This window comes from Protopterus annectens, chromosome 7.part0 (genome assembly GCF_019279795.1).
Source record: "Protopterus annectens isolate FY-2018-M chromosome 7.part0, PAN1.0, whole genome shotgun sequence".
In the NCBI taxonomy this organism is placed as follows: Eukaryota; Metazoa; Chordata; order Ceratodontiformes; family Protopteridae; genus Protopterus; species Protopterus annectens.
This window is the reverse complement of record NC_056739.1, coordinates 1992853787-1992869903: the sequence shown is the minus strand read 5'-3', so window position 1 is coordinate 1992869903 and position 16117 is coordinate 1992853787. Positions and strand designations below refer to the sequence as shown.

The 16117-nt window shown below is 42.5% G+C and overlaps 1 protein-coding gene across 2 annotated transcripts in view; it reads right to left on the bottom strand.

Annotated features, from left to right (window-relative positions):
• The window catches only part of LOC122807290 (host cell factor 1-like), a 3131707-nt gene that overhangs the window by 941814 nt on the left and 2173776 nt on the right, over positions 1–16117 (bottom strand). The window lies entirely within an intron of this gene.

Sequence of the window (16117 nt, the reverse complement as noted above, 5' to 3'; positions counted from 1 at the left end):
AACATTCCTGTGCTGGTGATATTTATTTTTTCCTCTAAATTACTGCAAGCCATTTCCTGTACCAAAGCTGAAACTTCAACTACTTTTTGCTGAACAGTTGACTGATGAGATAAATCTGCTTCTCTTCTGCTTGGTGTACAGTTAATTTCCACAAACATTATGTTGTACACAAATTTTAATATTTCTCTTTTCTGCCATAATTTTGACAAAGGCAAACATTTCTGCTGGTGTGACTTCATTTCTACTAATACAGTGCTTGGCTGCTTCATCATTTCCAGATTTGGGGCATACACACTATGCGCCCTTTTAGTTAAAAAAATCCTACTGCAGAAGACCAGTCTAGTTCCTTACCTGTACTTTCATAAAACTAATACAGTGTTCCTTCCAGTTTCTATGGTGCAGTAGCAAATCTCAAGTTTTCTCTGTGAGCTTTTGACTTCTATTTTTTGAAATGGCCCTTCTTGAAAAGCTTCATGCTCAGATAGCCATTTCTTCATTTCAGCCACTGATGTTTGCAATTTTAACAGCTCATCTGACTAACTAGTTGAAAGCTTCTATTTTTTATCTGACTGCATATATTTTGTCGGCTTTTCACTTATTTTAAACAACTCTCAGTGCAATTTATTTATTTTTTCCTCTAAATTAGTGCAAGCCACATTCCGTAACAAAGCTGAAACTTGAACTGCTCTTTGCTGAACAGTTGCCAGATTCTTCCCAGCTAGAGTTTTTGCCTCTCCTTTTCTGGTCAATTTCCTGTTACAATTTCCAAATTTCTTCTTTGTTGGCATCCAGGCAGTGCAATTACTAGTCAATAACTGAATTATATCCAATTAGATAGGTTTTCTTGGCCTTTTCCACAATTGTAGTTTTCACACCGAAAAAGCATTAACACATATGCTGATTAGTGTACACCCACATTGTAAGTTCTTCCCTGATGGACTTACTGTTGTGCAAATAGAACCTTAAATGTCTGTGGACATGCAATAAATTAAGAATTCTTCCCCCTTATTGCGGGGATTAGGAAAATGTACGAAGATGGATATACATAAAAGATGGGTTATAACTGAGGGTTATCCTGTGCTAATGAAAAACTAAAAAGGATAGGAAGCACATAACAGATTGTTAATTCTGATAACATCTTTTGCAGATGTTAGTGCCACTAACAAGTCTGTTTTCCTGGCATACAACTTTAAAGATGCCAGAAGTCTGGTTCAAGAGGGGAAGGGTTAGTTTTTGCAGGACACAGTTTAGGTTTCAAGCAGGACATAATTTCTTGGAGGCCAGATATGAAGGACATTTTTAAAGAATTGTCTGACCTCATAACTAAAGAAAGAGAGGGGTCCTTAAGCAAACAAGCTGAAAAATGTTCTTTAATAGAGAATAATAGGTATACACAAATAAGGTTCCTGTCCCACTGTTGCCATAGGTACCAGAAAGAAAATCTTTTCCATTTGGAAGTGTAAGATTTTCTTGATGCAAGTTTCTTTGCCTCCTTTATTACCTGCTGCAAATCTTCAGAGGAAAGATGCCTGATGGAAATTAAAAGCCTGTCATCTAAATAATCAAACTCACAGCTTTTAGATTTGGATGAACAAGATGTCCCTTTTGTAGTGTGAGCAAGTTCTTCCTGGGGGGTAACTTGTGATGACTGTACTTGGTTTAATGGAGAAAAAAAAAAAAAAAAAAAGGACAACCAATATTGCCTGGGTCAAAAGAGAGTTACCAAAGGCATTTTTAGCTTGTCATTCTGAATCTTAAGAAGGACCTTTGGAATGAGTGGAAAGTGAGAGAGGGCATAAAGGAATTTCCCTTTCCAAGAAATTGAAAAGGCATCCATTTTCAATGCTTCCCTTCATGGAATTCTGAAGCAGAACAGCCTAGGGAGGGGGCTCTACAGCAAATAACGACAGTAAGGCAAATGTTACAGACAATCGTGGAAGACTATAACCCTATATTAGTATATGTTACAGCCCAGAAAGTATGCCAAACAAAGTACAGTTGTGTAAAATCTTACCATAACAACAGATATCCTTCTCTTCACTGTTGCAGTATCATTTACATAAGGGATTCCCTGTCAAGGGCAGCCCAACGTCTGGCCAGTATACCAAAGCCTTAGAAAAATACAGACTCTTAACATGTATGATCCCCACTCAAGGTGTAGGCGAAATAAAGATGTAGATACCTCAGAAATTAAAAGATGTAGGAGGAGCAAATAATCCTAGGAACTAGGAAGAACATGTGCATCCAGAAGGAGACAGACAAAAAGAATTCCAGGCCAGAAAGACAGAAGGAATAAGGCAGAGCAAAGGGGGAGGAGGGAGGGAGAGAATACTGCAACAGTGAAGAGAAAACATCTATTGTTATGGTAAGATTTTACACAACTGTATTATGTCCTTCCTTCCATATCACTGTTGCAGTATTCCTTACATAAGGGAGAGCACAAAAACTCAAGAGGAAACCTGGGAAGAAGAAGGCATAGAGGAACCCTTTAGAAATCCATGCAGGACAGCTTTGGCAAAGCCAGCCCTTGTTCTGGAAACAATATCCAGCTTGTAATGCTTAGTGAAGGCAAGGACAGAAGTTCAAGCAGCAGCCTCAAGGATGGAATTGGTGTCCAATCCTTTGAAAAAGCACCAGAAGAAGCAATAGGTCTAGTAGAATGCACTTTAACAGAGGTAGAAAGACATTTACTTTTAACTGAATAAAAAAAAAGAAATGGCCTTAAAGATTCAGGAGTACATATAGTTTGCTTAGAAATAACCAAACCTAGAAACGTGGGATGAAAAGAAACAAAAAGTTGCTCAGATTTGCAAATAGCCTTAGTGTTATCCAAATAATATCTGAGGTCTCTATGCATATCCAAAGTGTGAATAACCTTCTCACTAGCAGACTATGGGGAAGGAAAAAAGGAGGACAAATTAATATATTGATTAAGTGAAAATTCATTAACCACCTTGGGCATAAAAGAAGATTAGTACGATGAGACACCCTGTCCCTATGAAAAACCAAGAAAGGAGGAATAATCATAACAGCCTGAAGTCCAAAGACTCTCTTAGCTGAAGTAAGGGCCAAAAAAAAAAAAACCAGTTTTCCAAGTACAATGTTGCAAGGAAGCTGAAGCTGCAGGCTGAAAAAGAGCATGAGTCAAATTTTCAAGTAGAAAATTAAGGACCCACAAGGGTGGAACTGGCTTCCTGGGAGGCTTGACATGAAGGACGACTTTAAGAAATTGTTTGACCTCAAATCTAGAGGCAAGAGGGGAGGGTTAATGGCAGACAAGCAGAAAGAGCTGAAAGGTGAGCTTTAACCGAAGAATATGCTAACCCAGCATGCAGCAATTCATACAAATAAGACAGAAGAAGGACGCCCACAGAAAATGGATCCTGGTTAGGAGAAAAGCACTAGATGGAAAATCTCTTCCATTTGTAGAAATATGATTTCCTGGTAGTGGGTTTCCTGGCCTCCTGCAGAACCCTAAGTATGTCCTCAGAAAAAATGTGCCTAAAAAGGATCAAAACCCTATTGCTCACAGCGTCAGTTGAAGAATGGGCAAGTGAGAATGGATCAGAGACCCCTTGTTTTGTGTGAGATGGTCCACCCTGTAAGGTAACTTGTGGTGACTGCCCCGGACTAGGTGAAGGCGAAGGAGGAACCAATGATGTCTGGGCCAAAAGGGAGTCACCAGCAAGATTTTGGAGGAGTCTTGCTTAATCTTGAGCAGGACTCTCAGAATCAGAGAAAGAGAAGGGGAGGTACAGAGAAACATTCCCCCCAAGGAAAAGACAGGGACTCCACCTTAAAAGCTAGAGGACTTGGGGCTCTGGTGCAAAAAAGAGGAAGTTGTCTGGTCAAAGAAGAGGCAAAAAGATCTACCTGAGGAGTACCACACTGAAGAACAATGTCTAGAAACACATCTCTGTGAAGCATCCATTCATGAGCCTAAGTAGTGGACCTACTCAAGGAATTTGACACTATATATTGCTCTGAAGGACTGTAGACAGCCTGAAGAGTCACTCGATATTGGACAGCTAGGTCTCAGACCTGAAGGGCAAGTATGCAATGAATGTAGAACTGTGTTCCCTTTGCTTGTTGATATACCACATCACTGTGGTATCGTCTGTGAAGAATTTGAGAGGTCCTGGAAGAAGAGAGAATGAAGAGTCCGAAGAGCTAAAAGGAGAGCTCTCATCTCTTTTATGTTGATGTGGTCTAACCTCTGGAGAGGAGGCCAGAGACCTTGGACCTTGAGGGAATTGAGGGAAGCTTCCTACTCCCTTGTCTGATGCATTTATTTATTATTTTTTATTTATTTACGTTTGATTACAGGGAAAGTCTGACTGGGCTAGTAGCCCGTTTTCACCAGAGGCATGGGGAGAAAAACTCCAAAAATTACAAATATATTATTTGATTAACAAGCATAAGTACATTAAACAGAAGAATTCAAGGTGTTAGAAACATTCAGATTACGTAGAGTACAAATTAGACAGTCTTGAGGACCACAAAAGTTGTTAAACAAATAATATTATACTTGAAATGATATTCAACCTAATAACTGATTTTCATCTTAATAAATTGATAACATTGCAACGTGTTAGTTGCCAGCATTATCTTTTTATCTTAATTCCTATCATGGAATTTTATCTTCAGTTCAGTTTTATAGTGATAGAAGGGATACTCTAAATCTGGAGAAAGGTTGAAGGTGGGGTTTAATAGATGGGGTTTAGACAAGGGCAAAGCCAGTGATAATTTAGGTGAGATTTAAGTGCAGTCTTGAAAAGACTGCAGGAAGGAAGGGTACTTATGGTAGTGGGAAAGTTGTTCCAGAGCTTGGATATAGCGTAGGAAAATAATGCCGCATCTGCTGAGTTTTTGGCTTTGGTAACCTGGAGTAGATTTTTGTTGCAGGAGCTTAGTGGACTGGAAGAGTGGTAGGGTTGGCGAACTGTATGGAGCGATGGGATTTGGAGAGGGTGGTTTACCAGTTTATGTGCAATGGTGAGTTGAGTTTGGTGTAGGAGTTGTGGAAGTTCAAGCCAGTCAAGGTCTCTAAGGGAGACACAGTGGTGGCTGCGGTAAGGGGCACCAGTGGCAAATTTTGCAATTTTATTGTAGCAGGCTTCGAGTATGTGTAGGTCTGACTGTCTTAAGATTTGTAAGTATGGGTGATGCGTAGAGTACGGTGGAGATTGGATGGGAATTGGCAATAGATATTCTTGCTGGTTTGGTGAGGTATTGGCGGTTCCTATATAAGGCACCCAGTTTTTTGTGAACTTTTTTATTGTTAGTGATATGTGGGTGTCAAATTTGTGATTATTGTCCATCTGTACACCAAATAGTTTTGTGTGGACAGTTGGTGAAATGGAGGTATTATCTTTGGCTTGAATAGTGAAGTGTGGGGTGTTAGAGGCAGATTTGGAGGATTGGAAGATGAGGAGTTTGGTTTTATTTGGACTGAGGAGGAGCTGGGCATGAGATAGCCAGTTTTCAACTGAAGAGAAAGATTCTTGGGTGATCTGTTGAAGTTCTATTAGAGCTGGGGCTGAGCAGATGAGGGTGGAATCATCTGCATACTGTATGAGAGAGGCATGTTTGGTGGCAGTGTGCAGGAAGTTCTGGGTTGACAGAAAGTTGATGAATCCTCCACTGAAGTTTGAGTTTGAGGCATGGAAGGAAAGGAACTAGAAAATCCAGTGGATGACAATGCAGAAGCCAGACTGACTTTAGGGACCACTGTGGTTTTCTCATATGAAGTCTGGCTTAGAGGTAGTATGGGAATGGTGGATGCAGTGAATCCTAGAACACTGAGAAAATCCTTGACCGAGACTGAAGCCAGGGGAAGAAGAGAATGAAAAAAGCTGATTACAGAGAAAGCCTAGGGTGGAGGCAGGGCTGCCAGCATTGGAATGGTCAGGATCCTGCAACCTAGAAAACCATGATCATGAGAAGGAACCAGGAAAGATTTCTGAAAGTTTATGGTAAACCCTAGGCTTTGTAAAAGTCAAACCATAAATCAGAGGTGTTGAAGCAAGACCTCTGGGGATAAAGCCCAAATGAAAAGGTCATCCAGATAAGGAAAGATCTGAACCTCTCTCATCCTGTAAAAGGCAAAGACAGGAGACAGGCATTTAGTGAATACCCTCAGAGCATTAGAAAGGCCAAAGGCAAAGCTGAGAACTGAAAATGCAAGGAAGAGACAGAGATATGCAAAAACTTCCTGAAAAGGGGATGAATTGGGATGTGAAGTTAAGAATCCTTGAGGTCCAGAGATACTAAGAAAGCCTAGGGAAGAAAAGGGTGTGCAGGGTCAACATTTGAAGGGAAAGGACCTTCAGAAAGGTGTCGATCTGAGAAATAGGTGCATAGGTGGTTACTAGGCTATTGACCCAAAGGTCTTTACAAGCTTAGCCATATATACCCAATATAATAACTAGAGAAACCCAATATAAGGGATCCTGCCTAAACTAGAGATTTTAGTTAGCAATGACTGTCCATATCTAGAGGGTCATAAGTGAAATCCCTAGCAGGAATTTACCCTTGTGGAACCCCACTGGTGACAGGTCTGCTGATTGAAGTAAAGTCCCCAACTTTGACAGATGTGATCCATTGAAGAAATTAAAAGGGAGAGACCTCTTAAATAAGGATATAGGTTACCCACCTGACGATATAAGGGTTGATATTCAAATGAGAGAGTTTATCAATGATGCCCCAAAGTAGGATTGTGTCAAAGGCTTTGGCTAAGTCAAGATAGACTGCATGCACAATTCTGCCTTTGTCTATGGCTATGGTGTTGTTATCGAAGAAGTCCACCAGGTTTAACAGGCATGACCTGCCTTTGACAAAACCAAACTGTGTTGGATCAAGGGTTTGGAGATAACCTATATCCTTATTTAAGAGGTCTCTCCCTTTTAATTTCTTCAAGTCTTTTAGGTTTCTAATACCATGATGGGAATGGACCTCATTCCTAAGTCAAAGTATGATTAAAGTTCATAAAATTAGTATTGTTTCAAACATTGATGTTAGCCAGAAGTGTTCTTCACAGCACCCGCAATGTGCCCAGTAATGACTCCCTATGCAATTTGTATGGAGTTACGTGCATCAATAATATATCTAAATATAATTGCAGATTCATTCTTATAGGACCCATTGCTCCTACTACAAATGGAATTGTCTGGGTACCTTTCTTCCGCATTGCTCTCGTTTCTGCCTGCAAATCCTGATATTTTATAAATTTCTCTCTCTCTGTACGCAAGACACTGTAGTCAATGGCTGTAGCGATTTCAATTATCAATGCTAGTTTTGTCTTCTTTTCATGGACCACTATATCTGGTTTTCTCGCTTCTGTCTTTTGAACTGTTGGTAATGGGTGATCCCATGTGATGTAGACTTCATCATTTTCTATGATGCTTTGTGGCTCATGTTTCCAGTGTTTGACAGCTACTTCAATATTATAATGTTTGCACAATCCCCAGTGCAACAGTCTTGTCACATTATTATACCTTTCAGTATACAGTCCTTCTGCCACTAGTATGTCACAACCAGCAACAAGGTGTGCAACTGTTTCCAGCTCTGTTTTACAAAACCTAGGTTTGTCTGTTTCTCCCACATGTTTAATGAACTTTGTAAACCAACATCTACGTAGTCCACTATCTTGGGCCGCCAATATTAGCCTTTCATCTTTTGGTTTGAATTTGCCTCTCCTTAACCATTCCTATGTTCGATTCTGATCAACATGAGGTTGTTCCACGAGTTTTCTATACTTGCAACTATATTTATGCATTTTCCACATTTCTTGCCTTCTCATCTGATACTTCACCTTATATTCTTTCTTTTGTTTTCTGGCACATTCAGTTGCTGCCTGCTTTTTATCTACTTCTGGTTTGATATTCATTCCCGCTTGATGCCAATATCCTTCTGCTAGACTAAACATGGAGGCCATCTTAGATTTATTCTTCCTCATGTTTCAAAACCTTCACTACGTTGGGGTCTTGTGGGGTCAGCATATATGTAAGCAGTACCACGATTGCTGATCTACACATGTAATAAATTTCAAGGAGGACCATATCTCCTTCGGAATGGGGAATATATAATCTTGGTATGCACTGATTTTTAAAAATCATTTGATGAGCATGAAGCATCCTTCTTGTTTTCCTGTCTAATCTATCCAACACCTTTTGGGGCCAGTCAATCACTCAAAAACTGTAATTTAGAACAGGAAGAACAAATTTGTTTATAGCTTGAACTTTGTTCCTAGATGTCAATGCTGTTTTCAGAAAAAGAAGTTATGTCTTACCATAATTTTCCATCTGTATTGTTAATCCTCGTTCAGTCATTACGTATTGGTATCGGTTCCAACCTCGGAACTGAGCCGGCCATCTTCCAAGCTCGCGTCAAACTCTCGAGCTAAAACTCTTACCCAGAATTCTCCTCTCCCTGTTACCTCAGATTGAGTTTGCGAGTCAAAAGAAGGTAGAGGCTACCTCTGGTCAAATCACCTAATAGAACTGGATGGTGAGATCCACTAGAAGCCACAGGAGGGGGAAGGAGGGTGGGTCGTAATGACTGAATGAGGATCAACAATACAGATGGAACGTTATGGTAAGACATAACTTCTTTATCTGATATTGTTAATCCTCGTTAATTCCTTACGTATGGGACAGAGTCCCCAGCTACCTTTATTCCTGGGAGGCTCTCATGGAAGGACATTCCTGAGCACCATAGAACCAAAAGATGCTCTTCCCCTGGAGGCCAAATCCAATTTGTAATGACTGATGAAGATGCAAAAAAGCTCCGGCATGGAAGGCAGCAGAAGTTGTCACCGACCTTGTAGAATGAGCCTATATGGTAGTAAGTAATGGAATATTCTGTTGTCTATAAATGAAGGTCTCACAGTCTTTCAACCATTTAGCCAATGTGACCTTAGCAACAGCACATCCTAATCTAGGTCCAGAATAGGCCAAACAACTGGTCTGATTTACGAGAGGCCTTAATCCTGTTCAAGAAGAAGCGAATTTGCCTGTGAATATCTAGGGTATGTAGGCAATACTCTCCTTTGTTTGAACAGTTGGGGAAGAAAACTGGCAATTCAATGGTTTGATTAATGGACATTTCAGAGATCACTTTTGGTAGAAAGGAAGGATTAGTTCTCAATGACACTCTATCTCTATGAAAAATGAAATATGGACTCTTGATGCATAAGGCTTGAAGCTCAGAAATACGTCTGGCAGAAAGTAATGGTGACCAAAAACAAGGTTTTCCATGACAAGTATTTGAGGTCACAAGAAGAAGCTGGTTCGAAAGCTGGCATTGTCAAAGCTTGTAGAACTAATGACAGGTCCCATGGTTGAGTGGCTTCTCTAAAAGGGGGTTTTAGATGATTCACACCTTTTATGAAAGTCTTCCATAATTTGTGTGACATAAGAGAGAAGTCTTGGACACCATCATGGAAATTCGATATTGCAGCCAAATGAACTCTAATGGTAGAGGCCGATAGACCGGATTGAAAAAGAGTGGCTAGATACTCCAGTACTATCGACACTGGTGCTGAAAAAGGATCTACCGGTTTTTCTTTCAGCCAAAAAGTAAATCTTTTCCACTTGCTTAGATAAGTAATTCTGGTGGAAGACTTATGAGATGCAATAAGAATGTCACAAACTGGCAAAGAAAGATCATTCTGTCTGGCAATCAAGGGAATTGGAGGAGCCAAGCTGTGAGCTTCAGGCTGTCCAAGTTGAGGTGAATCAGATTCTGCGGATGGGAGATCAACCCCAGGGTTGGATGGAGAATCCACGGTTGATCTAGCAGGTGAGGCCAAAGGAAGCGGAACCAAATCTGACGAGGCCAATACGGTGCTATGAGAATCACTTTGTTCTTCAACCGGAGGGCTTTCTTCAGAAACTGGGGAATGAGGGGGAGAGGTGGAAATGCATAAAGTAGACCCAAGTGCCATTCGTGGACTAGAGCGTCCCTGGGTGACTGTCCCGGAGGGGGAATTAGGGTGAATACACCTGCTGAGTCTGTCTGCTATCACGCTGGAACTCCCGGGAATGTGCGTTGCTAGAAGAAAATGGTTGGTAGCCATCTCCCATTGCCATATTCTCATGGCCTCTTGACAGAGTGGGTAAGATGTGGTTCCGCCCTGTTTGTTGATGTACCAGACCACCGCCATGTTGTCTGATTGTATCGCGGCAACAGGGGATGGAATGCTTGCAACGCCAGAAGCACCGCCCTCAGCTCTAGAACATTTATATGCAGATGGGCCTCCATTTCGGACCAAGTACCTTGGACTGTCTGTCCCCCCACCCCATCAGGGAGGCGTCTGTGATAACTGTAGCCTTGGGTTGTTAGGGGGAGAAGGGGCGAGACCATTGTGACGGGTTGTGGGCCATCCACCAATTTAAATCCTGTTTGCACCTGTGAGTTACCCGAACCTTGGCTGAAACAGGGTACTGAAAGGGATATCATTGGGTGAGCAGTAGCCATTGTAGAAGCCTCATGTGAAACCTGACCAGGGTGACAATGGTGATGGAGGCTGCCATGGAACCCAACAACTGTAGAAAAGAGTGAGGTGTGGATTTTTCCCTTCAAAGGATTGGGATCAGTTGTTGCTTTATCCTTAGAATTCTGTGCTCTGGAATGGATGCTGTGCAATCCTTTGTATTCAAGATGACCCCTATGAATTCTGTGGACTGAGATGGGGTGAGATTGGATTTTTGTCAGTTTATGGTTATGACTAGCCTTTCTGCAGAAAGGATAGTGTGTGCCAGGGCTTCTTCCAATAGATGTCTGGTGGGGGCGGAGATGAGCCAGTCGTCTAGGTATGGAAACACCTGGAATCCTTGTAGTTGCAAGTAAGTTGTGATGACTGCCATGCACTTTGTGAACACTCTGGGGGCTGTAGAGAGTTCGAAGGGCAGTACTCTGAACTGGTAGTGACTGGCTCCCGCACAGAAGCGAAGGAATCTTCTTGATGGCCTGTCCACTTTTATGTGGTAGTACGCATCCTGAAGATCTATCGAGCACATCCAATCGTCTTTTTCCAAAAGCGGAAGGATAGACTGTATTGTGACCATCCGGAATTTTTGTACTCTTACAAACTTGTTCAATACGCTGAGATCCAAAATTGGTCTCCAGTCCCCGGTTTTCTTTGGCACCAAAAATAGTCTTGAGTAGAATCCGGATCCTATCTGGTCTGGAGGGACTATTTGGATGACTCTTTTTCTTAGCAGCTTTGAGATCTCTAATGCTGCTTCTTCCCTTTGACTGGGTGGAACGTCGAGTAAGCTTGTTGGGGGAGCGGGACAAAGATCGAAGGGAATATGATAACCTCTGATTATTATCCTTTGTACCCAAGGATTGGTGGTGATGGTTAGCCAGGCGGAAGGGTACAAAGAGAAACGACCCCCAACCACTTCCAGAGGAAAGCAGTTGGGCCACTCTTCAGGAGCGCTGGTAGGATTGGCCAGAGAAAGAGTCCCTGGAACCCTGGTTACATGGACCCCCATCTGCCTCGAAAAGGGCATTTTCCCTGTGAGTTTCCCCCTCTGCCTCTAGGGGAGAACTCGGCCTGTGTGTCACGAAAAGGACCTTGAGACTTTTTGTACCATATCTTCCCACTCTTCTGATTTCTGGAGAAAGCCCATTGAGGGGAAGAATAACGGACACCCACAGCAGAAAGTGTCTTACCGTCCTGTTCACATCTGGCCAGTGTGCTTTTAACCTTGGGTCCAAACAGTGAAGAGGCTTCGATGGGAGTGTTGAGAAAGGAAGCCTTGAAGGGTTCCGTGAAATTACACAAGCGCATCCAGGAGTGTCATCTCAGAACAATGCCTGAACCTGCCGCTCTAGCTGTTCCTTCTGATGCACGAGATATCAGGCACATGGAAGAGTTAGATACTGATTCAATGGTGGCTAGCTGAGAGACCACTTTGTCACAGACCTCATCAGACATGGCACCAGCCAGTTTCAGAAAGCTCAGAAATTAAAACTCTTTGAAGCTTGGTAAAATGTGCTATATAGTTCAAGGACCTGATTGCAAAGGTCGCTGATGCAAAAGTACGTTTCCCTATTCTGTCCAGAGCCAGGGACTCTTTGTTGGGCGGATGGACAGTCTGGCTTTCATCTTCCACCAGGTCCTTTTTAGTTGAGGCCGCCACCACCAAAGCATCTACAGGAAGACCTTTGGACCAATGGGGGTCAATAGCAGGAAGGGACATTTTATCTGGCCTCCGGGGAATGGAGTCAATGGTGTCAGGAGCCTTCCACGCATGCTGCATGACGAGCTGGACCCGTTCGCCGGCAGGTGGAGTAATGCAAGAGGTAGGCGGCCGGGCGCGAAAGGCCTGCAGGAACAGAGATCCTTCAGAGGTCAGGTTCGAGGGTTGCCAGTTACCTCTCTGTTTAAGAATTTAAAGAATATCACCAAAGGATACCTCAGAGGGTGAGCGAGGGGACCCTTCCCCATAATCAAAGTCTGTGTCTTCAGTAAGGGACTCCTCTGTGGAGTCCATGTGTTTCCTCTTAAACAAGCTTTTCTGATGAACTTCCTCAGAGGGAGAAGCTGGGGAAGACAGTGCAAAAGGGGTTTCCTGTGGGAGTATATCCTGAGGCCCTTGCGCCCGGTGTCCGCCAGGAGCGACTTGTGTACATAGCGGTCCAGAGGAGGGCGGGGAGAGTGATAGCACAGGATCGCCAGTCGACGCCAGAGCCTTCTCCATTAGCTGGAAGGCTGGACCACCTGAAGAGAGGTGAGTGTCCAGGACAGGGGTCACCCCTCTCGCAAGTGGCTCAGCCTACCAACACGGAGTCCCTGGATGGCTGTGAAACACCAAATTATGTACGCCACAGCTGACATCCTGGGTCAAAGCAAAACTCTCCTTCCACAAAGGCAACTGCAGCTCCTTAGTGAGGTCCATAAAGGGAACTGTAGAGGGGGAAGACTGTGTTATATCAAGGGGCTTCAAAGGCAATGAAGGAGGAGAATAAGTAGGGGTCTTTGGCAAAGGATGGTCACCTCTCAAGGAAGGATAGGTCCTGGGGGGGGGGGGGTGCGATACCTCTGGCCAAAAGCACTTGATCCACAAGACACAACATGTCGTGTTCAGAGAGGCTTCTAAATGGATGTCACGGACAGGGCTGAAGGGGAGTCAGGTCTATCCAAAGATGGAGCAAGCTCGGTGCCCCACCTCACAGATCTGCACTGAAAACAATGGGGCTGTAAAGGACTGAACTACAGTTGTCTGCACCGAGGAAATCATCGGTGCCAAAGTCATGGTCTGCACCGACGATAAGGTCGATACCGAAGTGGTTGTTGGCGCTAAGGCTGGAACCAAAAATATTGGTACCGATAACTGAATTGTCGGTGCGGAGAGGGTAGTCGGTGCCGGGTAAGTTGTCGGAGCTGAAAAGGCAACGGGCGTAGAAAAATCCATCAACATCGTAACAGTCTGCAACGACTGGACAGTCGGTGCTGGTAAAGAAGTCTGAACAGAGGAGCTCCTTGGTACCGATACACTAGTCGGTGTCGAAGTCACAGATGGTGCCGATGGCCTCGGTGCCGAAAGTCTAGGTACCGAAAGTGCTGGAGCCAAAGAAGTCAAATCCGAAGCAGAAAGCTTAGCTTTCTTGAGTCTCAGTTCGTGGGAGACCCCAACAGGGGACGAAGGAAGAGACTTGGCCTTTATATGTTCATCACTCTTTTTCTTATGGGATCTTGGAGGGGTTGAAGCCTCTGACCCAGAAATAGCCTATGAAAAAGGAGATTTAAGTAGCCCCTTCAATATCAATTTATTTTTTCTCTCAATCAATGTCCTGTTAGAGAAATTCTTACAAATCCCGCAGGGTGGGTCAACTGTTAAATGAGGCACACCCAAGCAATAGACACACAGGGAATGTGCATCTGAAGAAGGTAATTTATGGCCACAATCTGAACAGCTTTTAAATCCTGGACTACCTTTTTATCTGCCATGTTAGAAAGAAAGAAGGAAAAACCAGAAAAAATACCAGCAATGGTACAAGAATTACCCGAAGGTAAGAAGGAAAGGGGGTTTACCAACAATGGTAAAAAGAAATTACCTCACGATAAAGAGGAGGAACGGAATTGAAAGGATTCAAGAAAGGATAGTCACTAAATGCGATAAAGTAAGAGAAAACTATCTATTAACTTTTCTGTGAGAAAAGGTTGTTTTAGAATTTAGTATGATGAAAAAAACTGTACTTAGCTCAAGAGAAGTAGCTTGACACGACCGAATGGCGATGCGGCAAACGAAATCTGAGGTAACAGGGAGAGGGGAATTCTGGGTAAGAGTTTTAGCTTGACAGTTTGTAGCTGATGCGAGCTTGGAAGATGGCCGGCTAGGTTCCGAGGTTGGAACCGATACCCATATGTAAGGAATGAATGAGGATTAACAATATCAGATTTAAGTCTTCTAAAATATTCCTTACCGAGTTTTGTTAGTATTTGCTAATGTTTTATTTTTGATCCTTCATCATTTCCCAAATATTTATACACTCTCTCTTGCTCAAGTTCTTTTATATCACATTCTTGTCCCAAAAAAGAAGTTATGTACTCACCATAACGTTCCAAGTTTGTTGTCCATCTTGCCATTCATTCTTACATGGATGGGTTCGGAGCTGATCCTCGGGTCCAACTCAGCCAAATACACAGCTGGAAGTCTCAAACTTGGCTCGTGGCAGGTAGGTGTCCCATGATGCAGTGGCACAACTCTCCAGATCTTGTTTGCTGCTAATTTACTAATGAGTAATATAAAAAAAATATATAAATATATATATATATATATATATATATATATATATATATATATATATATATATATATATATGTATATATAAATATAAGATCCCATATCAAGGAGAAACAAACTGAACCAAGGAGCTCCTGTAATGAGGAAAGATAACCACCAAGTCCTCTAGGAGTCCTCGGACGGGGGGAGGAGGGAGGGGTCATAAGAATGAATGGTGAGATGGACAACAAACATGGAACGTTATAGTGAGTACATAACTTCTTTATGTTATGTTTTCCTATCTTGCCTTCATTCTTACATGGATGGGACAGTGTCCCTAGCACCTTTTCCCCGGGTGGCTCACGAGAGTACACCTTTGAGCACTGTGAAACCAAAAGAGGCCCTGTCCCTGGAGGCCAAATCCACTTTGTAATGAGTGATTAACGTATGAGGACTGGCCCACGTAGCTGCAGCATAAATACTGTCCATAGACATTCTGGCCTGAAAATCAGATGAGGTAGCTAATGCTTTGGTTGAATGACCCTAATTTTGAATGGCAGTTCTCTATTATTGGAGGTCTAGATAAAGGTGATACAATTTGAGAGCCAATTAGAAAGGGTAACTTTAGAAACTGGCATACCCTTTTTTGCCTCAGAGAAGGAGATGAATAACTGGTCAGATTTCCTGAAATCTTTAGTTCTATGCAAATAGAATCTGAGTTGTCTATGCACGTCCAACTGATACAGTCTATACTATGCCTTGATGCTATGGTTGGGGAAGAACACCGGGAGTTCAGTAGATTGATTGATATTGGCTTGAGAGCAAACCTTAGGTACAAAGGATGGATTGGTTCATAACGATACCCTGTCCTTGTGAAAGATCAGATATGGAGGCCTAATAGAGATTGCTTGCAACTCTGAGACCCTTCTGGCAGAAGTTACTGCTACTAGAAAAATGGTCTTCCAGGACAGAAATTTGAGGTCACAAGATGAAGAAGGCTCGAACAGGGGTAATGTCAGTTGAGACAGGACAAAATTTAAATTGCAAGGAGGAAGTGGTTCCTTACAACGAGGTTTCAATAAGGAAGCGCCTTTTAAAAATGCTTTATACAACCTGTATGACATTAAATTTAGAGAATGGTCACCAATGTGAAAATTTGAAATTGCATCCAGCTTGACTCTAATAGTTGCTGCAGCAGCACCCTGCTGAAAAAATTCCACCAGAAACTCTAGAATGGATTGAATAGACGCAGAAAAAGGGTCAATGTTTCTATTCTGAGCCCAGTGAGAAAATCTTTTCCACTTGCTAGTATATAGTCTTCTAGTAGAAACTTTATGAGAAGACATCAGTATGTGCTTAACTGCAGGAATAACATTTTG